Source organism: Nycticebus coucang, chromosome 16, assembly GCF_027406575.1.
Source record: "Nycticebus coucang isolate mNycCou1 chromosome 16, mNycCou1.pri, whole genome shotgun sequence".
Taxonomy (NCBI): domain Eukaryota; kingdom Metazoa; phylum Chordata; class Mammalia; order Primates; family Lorisidae; genus Nycticebus; species Nycticebus coucang.
Window position 1 is genome coordinate 16533795 of NC_069795.1, and position 12130 is coordinate 16545924.

The 12130-nt window shown below is 40.4% G+C and overlaps 1 pseudogene; it reads right to left on the reverse strand.

The window, feature by feature from the left end:
• Positions 1-406: 406 nt before the first annotated feature.
• The window catches only part of LOC128567382 (complement component 1 Q subcomponent-binding protein, mitochondrial-like), a 31764-nt pseudogene continuing 20040 nt past the window's right edge, over positions 407-12130 (reverse strand).

The following is a 12130-nucleotide window of genomic DNA, read 5'->3' on the forward strand; positions in this document are numbered from 1 at the left end:
AATGTTTAGCCAATGTCAATTGGCTAAAGTAAAACACGTTCATTATAATGGGTATCAATGAAACTTTTGCTTTGATGGGAACCACATCTCTGTTTTCCAAAGTTTTAGGAGTAAGAAGTGAGTGTCGGTTTTTTAAAGCTGTAACATCCAGTATCTCCCTTCTAGCTATTTGAATGTTCTTGGAAGGCCTAAGGAAAATACCTCTTACAAAATATGTAATCAACTTTCCCTATCTAGATAACTTACAATCAATGGAGTTTTGCCTTAAAAAGAATTGCTTCTTTTAGATAAATGTTTCTGGGAAAACTGGATATTCAAATGTAGAGGAATGAAACTCTGCACCCATCTCCTACTCCTACAAAAATCAACTCAAAATGAATCAAAGACCTAAATGTAAGCCCTTGAACTATAAAGCACTAGAAGAAAATATGAATAAGACCTCAAGGGCACAGTCAACAAAACTTTTGAGGTCTTTGAGAAAAGTAATGTGCTCTCGGTGTTCCAGGGCTGTGCTGAGTTCTACCAGCTCATCTGCAGAAGTGTTGTCCACCCCTCGGTCCACAAGGAAATCCATTAGATGGTCACACAAGGCCCAGTCCGGGGAATCTGTGTTGAGTGTGTTCAGAATCATTGGGGACTGAAAGCTAACTGCCCTGATAGAGAAAATGTCACTTTCAGCCTCCTCTTCTTCTCCAACCTCATCCTCTGGATAGCTGCAGTCCAGCACAAGGCCTTCTTGCTATCATTCTAAATAACTTCAACCACGAAATTAGGAGTTGATGTCAGTTCAGGTTCCTCAACCTTCTGTCCTCGTGAGAGCTCCTCTTCACCCTGGTATGTTGGTGGGATGCTGTTGTCAATGTTGAAAGCGACAGTGACCTTTTCCCCAACAACTTTCTGCACTAATTTTGCTTCTGTCCCATTCACTTCCAACTCCCAACCTCCAGACATCTTGGGGAGAGACTTATGCTCTGGATTTTCTTTTTCTCCTTAATTTCATCACTCGGAAATTCAACAAAAGCTTTGTCTTCTTTGGTGTGCAGCGGCCACAGCCACAGGCGCAGGGCCTGGGAGGCCGCAGGAGGCTGTGCCGCTGCTTTGACCCTGCGCTCAAGCAGAGCAATCCATAGCAGCGGGGTCCAGGACACAGGGCACACAGCGGAGCAGAGGCAGCATCGTGCCAGAGGCTGCAGTCTCCACATGTGCAAATGTGAGCAAAGAGAACATTTTTTTGACAGTTGTTGGTCAATACTGAACTTTTCTCTATGGCTTCCAGATTATGGAGGATTGACAGTCCCAGGGCAGCCTACACTATGTGCCTAGGAGTCACCTCTGGTCTGTCTGATCTGTTTCCTGGCCAGTTATCTTCTCAATTTGCACCACTATCGTGCATGTTCACCTTGGTCTTAGTTCTTGGGTGTTAGGGGAGCATCACCCACATTCTCTACTTGTCGGTGGTACGTGAAGCGTTAAAATGAGGGCTCCAAAGTCAAATTATAAGACAGACTCGGTCCCCTCAGACCAGCTTTCCTTGCCCCTTAGCTTGAAATCTCTGCTGATGAGCCCAATGCTTTCGTCTAAATTCTGTCCCCATCCCCCACCCCTTCCTCTTTACTGACCGCATGCGGTGTTTAAACCCATAGTTTTCAGAGTTGAGCTTATCGCACCCAAACCCTGTTTCTGTGACCTGTGGTGTGCTGGCGTGGATCAGGCTTTGCTTTGGGAATCTTAAACTTATACACATTTTGAGATTCTCTTTAAAAGTTAGGTATGAAAATGTATGACAAGACATGTTTCTAAAGGCTCTTTCTGGGGTCTTAGAAAGTGCTATGCTAGGGGGGAGCTACGGTTTAAGCTTCACTATGTGTACATGTGACCACTGGTTAGTTACCGGTCTGCACCATTTATGCATAAATGTAAACATATGCACACATGTATACAGACACCCTTCAGGGATCTGTGGGAGTTGAAAGAGATCACGTATACTGGCTTAGCGCACGTTTTCAATGAATTGCAGCTATTATAGTTAAGGCCACAAATGTTGGTTTAAATAAGATGCTTGCAGATTATCAACTCAAATTAGGGGGTATGTCGATCACTATGAAAGTTTTGAGACAGACTGTGCTATGGTCCATTATTTTACTTCTAAGACACACAGTTGACAGCGACCTTTCTGAATCACCCCTTCAGGTTTCAACTTGGTTGGCTGATCAGTGTTGCTGCAAGGGCTTCATCTGTTTCTGCATGTTCAGATTTTACATTTCTTGATTTTTTAGTATCTCAAAACTTTCATAATTACTCCAAAATTAAAAGCAGCATGCAGGGTGGCGCCTGTGGCTCAGTCAGTAAGGCGCCGGCCCCATATACCGAGGGTGGCGGGTTCAAACCCGGCCCCGGCCAAACTGCAACCAAAAAATAGCCGGGCGTTGTGGCAGGCGCCTGTAGTCCCAGCTACTTGGGAGGCTGAGGCAAGAGAGTCGCTTAAGCCCAGGAGTTGGAGGTTGCTGTGAGCTGTGTGACGCCACGGCACTCTACCGAGGGCCATAAAGTGAGACTCTGTCTCTACCGAAAAAAAAAAAAAAAAAAAAGCAGCATGCAATTCCTTCCAAGAGCTCATCAAAGCAAAAACTAGATGCATGTAAATATAACAATAGAATAAAAACAATCAATACAGAATTTCTAAAAGTTCTTTACCTAAGTGATTCCAACATAGTGGTTAAGATCTTGGACTTGAAGTGGACTATCTGGGTTCCCTTCCTGGTCCCATCATTGACTGACTCTGGGTAAACTACTAAACCCCACTGTGATTCATTTTCCTTTGATTTATAAAGTGAAGGAGCATGTTGCCTGTCATGTGGGCTAAGGATTAAGGGGTGTTATGTGTGTAAACCACTTGATATCTGGTACGTAGTAAATACTCACTAAATGGTGCTTGGTGACAGTCTTAGAGCCAGCCATAGTCATATTTGATTGGACTCTGATCTCTCAGAAAAGCAATAATTACTTTTTCCCACAAGTGACTCAAATAACAAACATTTAAGAAGGAAGGGCTTAACTCTTAGATGACAAAACAATTCATTGTGCTGAAAACAATATAAAAGTTGGGGAAAATTCTCTCTCTTCTGTGCTTCTTTGGGGTTTAGGGTTGCCTATATCCCCCTATTATAACGTATTTTAGAGGTGCTGCAGTTATTTGTTAATTTGTCTGTTTGCACCATTTGACTATGAATGCCCAGAACCAGTTCTGTGAAATTTTGTAGCCCTTCTACCTAGCATGGGGTCTGGCATTGAGAAAGTATGTAACTATTTGTTGAATGAAGGACCGAATGGATAAGCAAGTTTGTGTTTCTTCTGGCATTTCCCGACAGACTATCTGGAAGGTTTTCAATCTGTTCACTCTGCTCTGAACTCCCACTTTCTATCTTAGGGAATCGCCTTGTCAAATCCCTGTTTCAGCTTCCTGGATGAGATGGCTCATTCAGGAAGGTCATACAGTTGTTGCATTTTGAAGACCCTCATTATGTGAAAACACTCAGTCCACATAGGCCAAATGTTTCAAGTGTGATTGAGGAAATCATTTCTATATAATCAGCAACTTGCAGAATTTACTTAGTTGCTAGGAGGATGGGTTACTTCTGTGTTTGTTTTTCAGATTCTTTGGGATGATTTAAGCACTTTCTTTGATGATGAACCTTGCTACTATTGGAATATTTTGTGTTGTTAATTTATTTTTGTACAGTCTATGGATGACCTTCAAGAGCTATAATTATTAGTAGGCCATGCTGTTGTCCACAGTGGCCTTCATGCTCCCCATCTGGTGGAATATGAGTTGATATTTGGTCATGGAAGAGATGTGAGATGGCTCTGGCATGCTAGCTGATGGCACTAAGGATCCTGGGTAAAATCCTCATTCCAACCAGAGAGTCTTTCCCCGGATTTAAATGTTCTTTAGTGTTTTAATCATTTTGAATTGTGTGTTCATTCCATTTAGCTTATTTTTTTTTTTAGGAAGGGAACCAAAAGAACATGGGTTCTTTGGTAATATTTACAATTTTTTGTTCCCTACTGGTGTGTGCATATCAGGGCCCTTTAAGGCTATGCTTGCAATGAGATCTTAAGTGTGTTTGATGATTGTCAAAAGGCAGTGCGGGTAATTCCATCTACGGGGCGTCTGGATTGCTGTGTTTGTACTGAACTTTTCCACTTCGGTAAGTTTAGAAAAGCTGCAGGACTGTGGAGTCATTTAACGTGTTTTGCCCATTTAAAGCAAATGCATATCAACCTTTATAACTGATATTTCTATTTTTTTCCTCTTAGGATTTTTATTGGAATTGCATTAAATTTGATTCTTTTTTTTTAATTAAATCATAGCTGTGTACATTAATGCAATTATGGGGTACAATGTGCTGGTTTTATATACACTCTGAAATACTTTCATCAAACTGGTTAACATAGCCTTCACAGCACCCTCTTAATTATTGTGTTAAGACATTTATATTCTACATTTAGTAAATTTCACGTATACACTTGTAAGATGCACAGTAGGTGTGGTCCCACCAATTACCCTCCCTCCACTCATCCTCCCCCCTTCTCTCCCCTCACTCTCTCCTTTCCCCATATATAGCCAATATTTCTTGATGCCCTTTTTTCTCTCTTGAAAGCTGCAGGTTGCAATGAGCACCCCAGCCTGGTGCTTCGCTCTCCACCCTCCTCTTCCCACTTGCGCCTTCTTCTGTCACAGCTGGAGCTGACTGACCAGGAGATACAGGTGGATCTGGGATCTAGTCTCCTGATATCACAATTAGGGTGAACAATTGTCTCAGGACTGAGGTGTTTTTTTAGGCCCTGGACTTTCAGTACTACCATCAGAAAAGTCCTAAGAAAACCAGGATGGTTGATTGATGGTTGATCCCCTATTCTTATTCTTATCAGGGGATCTTTAAAAATTCCTAATTCAGGACTTCAGCATCTGGACGTTAAGTCTGTGCCTTTGGGTGATTGCTCCAGCTCTGAATTTTGTCTGGTTCTATGGCCAACACCCTGCCTAATTTCTAGTGGAAACATTTTGGTCATACTTGTTTAGGCATGTTTATCTGCCTGGTACTCCAGCTCCTTAGCCCAGGTCCTCTGTGTTAGCTTAGATCTTCTCAGGGCCTTGAGTCCTGTCCTTTGTCCCTAGCTTGCTTGTCTGTTTCATGTGACCTGCTTCTGGCTCTACCAGGATCCCACCTGCACACCTATTGCTTACACTCAACTGGAAGTCTACCTGGCATCCAGACCAGTGCTTCTCCAGGTGTGATCTCAGGACAAGCAAAATCAGAATCACAGGAGGATGTGTTAGAAAGCCAAATTCTCAGGTCCATCCCCACATCTACTGAACCAGGAACTCTGGAGGTGGGGCCTAGCCGTCTATATTTTAACAAGCCCTTCAGGGGATTCTAATGCACACTCAAGTTTGAGAGCCATTTCCCTAGGTCATGTACTGGGCCTCCTCAGCTAGACTATAAAGCCTAAAGCCAGGTCTGCCTGCCTGGGTGGGTCTTGTCTTGTTCCCTGTCTGTTGCTGGCCTGGCTCATCAACTTCCTGACTGACCTTGAGCTCTCATTCTTAAATGGATCTTCAAAGTGCCGTTTACTTTCATTTCTGATAGGGACTGTCAAGGTTTGCCCAGGACAGGGGTTTCCTGGGCATGGGACTTCAGCACTAAAACTGGGAAAGTTCTGGGCAAACTTGGATGGATAAAAACCCTAAGTGAATAAGCCTATTAACACAGTCAATGCTTTTGACTTATGCAAAGAAATGGAGAATTAGAAAGAAGATTATTGATCCTTTACAGTATCCCCTCCTTTGCAACCCAAAGAAAGAAAAGCCCAAAGAAAGACTGTTTGTTATAGTGTTGGTGTGCTCTAACTGTATCCTTAAATGATTTTCAGTGTTGAACGGGGTCACACTGCAGCCAATCCTGTTCAAAGAATCTTATTATCCTCCCCACCCCCAGCCCCCACCCAATCCAGGAAGCAACTCCAGTGGAGTCAGGATTTTAGAACGAACTTGCTGTGTCATCTCAGGCAAAGTACTGATCTTTTGCTTATCTGTAGTTGGGATGCTAATAAATGTTTTTTCTAATTACATTATGGGGATGAACTGAGGATAAATGAGATTAAGTGGAATCTATAAAAATACTCTATTTCTTGGATGGTTGTTATATAAATATGTCATTTCATTAACAATAACAAACTTGTACACAGACACTTTCCAAAGAGAAGATAATGTCTTTTGCAAGACATGAAAGGAAATCAAAGCCAGTTCTGATCACCTCAGATGGAAGTGATTTCTTTCTGTTGTGAATTCCTACAGGGATTACAGTCTAGAACTGTGGGTCTCTGTTTTATGGTGCCCATCAGAGTCACCTAGGGACTTAACAACCACCATGACCACTGCCACTAATGCCCAGCCTCTGTTTTACCCCAGAGGGTCTGATTTAATTGGTCTGCTGTGTTGCTAGGTATTGGTGGTCTTAAATTCACTAGGTGATTTAAATGTGCAGCCAGGTTTGAGAATCATGAGTGTAGAATAGTTTTCAAACATTAGTCACAAATAGCATTTGGGGGGAGCTTATAGGAAATGCAGTATTAACTCCCTCCTCTAATGAAAGTAGATCTGAAAAGGGATTCAAGAATCTGCTTAATAACACACACTTACTTAAGGGTTTGGATGGAGATGGTTGGCAGATTGGTTCACTTTTAGAAATCTTCAATGTCAACTTTCTTTTTTGTACAATGTGTAACACAAGGTTAGTGGAAGGTTTAACGTATGGTAGGTACTTGATAAATGTGTGCTAAATGAGGCTTGCTGGTTTGTGCCCAAGTGGCAGTAATTTCTCAGCTCTTAGATTGTAGGGCACAGAGCCCCACACCTTGAGAACTACTTTTAAAATTTTCTGGGTTTCAGTTAAATCTGACATAGACAATGTAATGTAAGAGCTCAGTATATACCTCTACACTGTATTCGTATCCTGACTCAGTTGGAAAATGCCCCAGTAACAGGAAGAGATTAGTGAGGAAACAGAAATCCTATACACATTTTAAAAAACTCCCACCCAAAAGAAATGAGCAGAGTGCACTATGATATCCAAATCAATGATTTTATTCAATTATTATTTTTTTTTTCCTCTTAGAACCTGATTTCTAGACTTGGATTCAGCAAACATTGATCCATTGAATTTTCTAAGTGTTAATCCAGGCCTCAGAAAAGAAAGCCCCTCCCCCCACCAGACCACTTTGAGCTTTCCTGTTGAAAAATCAGAACAGAAAAGCAAAACCTTTGGATATAAAATTGTCAAAAGCCTTTGGATATAAAATTGTTGACTTGGCAGTTTCACAAGGCCCACCCTGTTCGCTGCAAAAGTCTAAAAGTCCAAGAGAAGCAAAGGTCTATAGCAATCACTTAACAGAATTAGCCCTGCCGCCCTGTTCACATTACAGTCCATCTGTCAAGCTTGATAGCCATCTCTTGCTTCCTGGAGGAACCAATTTTTTTTTTTTAAGCTGACTTTTGTTTTCTGAGCCATGCCAACATTCCAGCCACATGAGAGAGCCTGAACAGAATTAAACCCCAAATTCAAAGTACTATTTGTACTACAAACATGTTACAGTTGTCAGTGAGCAGAACATAAACACATTAGGAGGGGGGGATGGAAATTGAATGGACATTAATTTCTGGGGTTAGCTGCCAGGTAGGAATGCTATATTTTAGAAGGTCCATCCACAGTGTAATAGGGTTACCAAAAGTGTGCGTATCAACTCATTGTGGGGACAAAGTTTTGTTGATGCTAATTACAGCAGCTCAGCTAGATAATTAAATATAACCTTCACTAACAACTGGGTAAAGGAAAGGCCCCAGCTGGAGTTCTTCAGCTTTTTCACAGCAAAGCTAGTCTAACAATCTAATAATTATGAGGGCCTAGGGACGTTTATATATATAAAAGTGCATTTTAACCACTTTTATGGTGTGGCTCATTTTAAGGAAATAAACTAGAGAAATCCCTCACATATTTTATTCCACAAATGTTCTATAAAACTTCTGCTGCAAATGGTCCCATATAATACCTTATTAGAACATGGGATCCAAAATCTAGCATTTTTAAAGAAAACTACCATTTCATATGATTTGTGATTTAAGTTGTAGGTGTCGCCATATTCTAATAGGACTTAGAATATAATTGGCAAATGATTGAAATAATTTGAACTTGTTTTCTGCTTAATTTGGAATTATATCATTAGGTAAGTTTGTAACTGCCAAGGAAATGAGAAAAAAATTTTTCTTTGTCCCAGATGGTATATAAGATACCTCCTCATTGGTTCCACTGTAATGTCGAGTAGGAAAATGACTTTTTGGAATGTGGCTAAACTGGTGATTAGAATTCTACAGTAGGGAGAAGGTCCATAAAAGGAGAAAGAGAATGTGATATTCTATGACATAGAATAACTTTCTTCTTTCTACTTGTTTGTCCATATTCCCTTATTCAGTTATGCTAATATTTGTGTTTATCTTATTGTTTTTTAGTCCTCTAGGATTTATTACTATAGTAAACTTCCAGTATCCAGCTCCAAATAGGTGAGCAGTGAAAATAACCAGAATGAATTACTAATGGGTGTTCCCATCAGCAAACAGATAGGGCGTTTTGAAATATCTTCTTTTTTTTTTTTTTTTGTAGAGACGGAGTCTCACTTTATCACCCTTGGTAGAGTGCCGTGGCGTCACACAGCTCACAGCAACCTCCAACTCCTAGGCTTAGGCGATTCTCTTGCCTCAGCCTCCCAAGTAGCTGGGATTACAGGCGCCCGCCACAACGCCCGGCTATGAAATATCTTCTAATGTGTAAAAGCCCTGCCTCATTGTGCTTTAATTTGAATACAGTTGATTATACTAAAATTTATTGAAGATTGAACCACCTGTATATTCTAGCAGCAAACAAATGTCAAGACTGTAGGACTGCTTATCATGAGCAATTAAAGGAGGCACACTGGACATTCTCAGAAAGAGTATTCTTGAGTTTTCTAAGACTGTGGGAAGTTGGTGGAAGACCATACTGATATTTTTGGAAAAACAATTTAGCCTAGTTTTTTGGTACTCTGCCATTGAACTTTCATTTAGATTGTTAACATAAAGGCATGTGGTGGAAAAGTGGCACAAGGTTTTACATGATCATTGATATTCTTCTTTGCAAATTCCTTCAACTGGGTAAAAAAGACTAGTGTTTATTAAGTATCTATTATGGGCCAGTTTCTTTTTTTTTTTTTCTTTTTTTGTAGAGACAGAGTCTCACTTTATGGCCCTCGGTAGAGTGCCGTGGCCTCACACAGCTCACAGCAACCTCCAGCTCCTGGGCTTAAGTGATTCTCTTGCCTCAGCCTCCCGAGTAGCTGGGACTACAGGCGCCCGCCACAACGCCCGGCTATTTTTTGGTTGCAGTTCGGCCGGGGCTGGGCTTGAACCCGCCACCCTCGGTATATGGGGCCAGCGCCTTACCGACTGAGCCACAGGCGCCGCCCTGGGCCAGTTTCTTTCACATAGGTCATCTTATTTAAACATTTCAAGATTACTTAGTTTGCGCTATTATCTCCACTTTTACAGATGAGAAAACAGAGCATCAGAGAAATTAAGAATCTTGCCTGATATCGCAGCCCTCCTCAGTGGGACAGCAGAAATTCAAGCTGAGATTGCTAATTCTGAAGCCCACACCCTCTGCCCCTTCGGTGCAGGATAACTCTAGACATTACAATAGGTCTTGGAAGGTGTCAGTGAAACAGATGTGGTGGGGAGGGAGCAAAGAAAACAGAACAACAGAATGAGTCCCAAGTCAGACCAAAGCTATCTTTCAGGTATTTACTGTTTGTACTTTACTTTCTTCTTTAAGAGTTAAAGCTTTAAAATATATAAGAAATGAAAACTTTTGGCTTGTGGAAAATGGAAAAGGATAGGAACACACTTCTTGGGAGTGGAGAGTGCTCAGATAACTGGGATACTTTTGGAATTTAGCCCCTGATATGTGTGTTTGAGAACAAGCCATGTTGTTTGGATATCTCATGTTTGAGGTCAAGCAAAACACCTAGGATTGCTTCAGATTCCCTGCATTTGGCTTCTTTACGTTTTTATAACCCATTACAGTGAACATTCAAAAATAAGCCTCGGAAAGATAATAAACCAAAAGCTGCATGCTTTAAAGCATTTGGACATCATGATGAAATCTGGACATTGTCTTATCCATTTAACTTTTATGAAAAAGAGGTAAATTTTAGATAGATTTTTTTTTTTTTTCAAAAAAGGACACATAATGTCATCATCTAGGTTGAGTATACTATCAGACAAATTTCCTATATTCTATCTCTGAATTCATATCAGTTATAACATAATAAATTGAAAGCCAGAATGACATTCCTGAGGTGTTTTAAAATAAGAACTCATCGGTTGAAAAGTCATATACCTTAAGTGAGAGACAGCTATTGAGTAAGGGAACTGGGATGACTTGCTAAAGAAATCATTAAAAAGTAAAGGTGAAAAGCTAACAGAACAATTTGTAACTCCTCCACTGACTAGAAATTCAATCAGTCAAAAGGTTGCCCAAATATTCACATTAATTTGAATTAATTGATGACTTTTACCTATGCTTGAATCAAAGAAGTTAAAAGTTTTTGTACATAAATTATATAAAAATGCTTATAAATACATAAATGACACAGATTTACGTGACTAGGCTTTTTCTTAAGCTAATAAATTACATGGTTGTTGTTTTGTTTATAGGGCACACATTCAGTCTGCAACACAACAGACTTTGTTGTATCCTTACGTCATGGGGACCCTACAATACCCATCTAGATTTACTTGAGGCTTTTCTATACCCTATTATTTGTTGGCTTTTTCTTGAGTAACTACCAGAGTTTTAAGAATTTCCGGTTTCTTCAAGTATTCACTAAGAGAGGGTATCTAAAACATTAATGACTGATTATAGATAACCCACAGTTCCTAGGCTTGGAAGTGCCAAAGAAGGGACATGTGAGGAGGAACATTTAAAACAAAACAAGAAATAGGGTTCATAGATCAATATACCAAAAACCAACGTTTAAATCAGAAAGAACATCCTTTTGTGATTATATTGCTTTTGGCATTTGAAGTGAACCCTAATGCCTTTCCTTGTGGTCCTCTTCACTTCTTCATGTAATTTGATTTTAGGTGGACATGAACTCCCTAGTTCCCTTAACCTCAGTGTGGTAGCAATCAATGGTGATGCTAAGCTGATGCTAACAGGGCTTTATTTTGAGTCATGAAGTGTGATGAAGGTCCTGTGAGATTCCAGGGAAAACACAATGGGATCCAACTGCAGCAAGCCCATCTTGCCAACTTCTTCCTACAACTGTCTCAGTATTTGAATTGGCTGAAAACTCCTGGGGAGATAGTGGGCAAAGATAGGAAGGGAGAGAAAAACAGAAGATGTTTGGGGAGGAGTGTGTCAGACTCTCTCTATCACTCTATATTCCTTCCATATACATAGATTGTAGGTCAGCAAGAGAGGCTTATCTTTTATTTGCACAGCAATTTTACAAGAAGACATCCATTCCACTTTAACCATGGACAAACCATAGCTCTGAGAAGCTAAGTGTCATGACTAAGGACATATAACTAGTAACTGTGGAGTTGGGACTTAAGCCCCATCTATGCTTTTGATGACTATACCACCTCCCAACATTAATGGCCAAGGGTTACAAGGGGCAATTAAAATGGGTCATTGTTAACTGCTGCGTTCATAGACCCATTTTCCTCCCTTCATCAGACATCTGTGAGCAGCTACTTGGTACAATTACTAATCTTAATAAGATGCCTCATTTTCCTTCCTCAGTGACTCCCATGGGGTATTTATTTCTCAAAAACAAATACTTAGGCTTTCATTTGTCAGTTGAAATCTAGAGATAATAAGCATGTCTCCAAACAAGGGAAGTACATACCCACTTCTGTCCTTTGTCTGAATCTCTTACCTGCCATGTGATCATTTGTGGTTTTGATTATCAACAATTATTAAATTAAGGAATACCTCATAGTTTCTGAAATACCTATTTTTTAAATTTGCTTTCC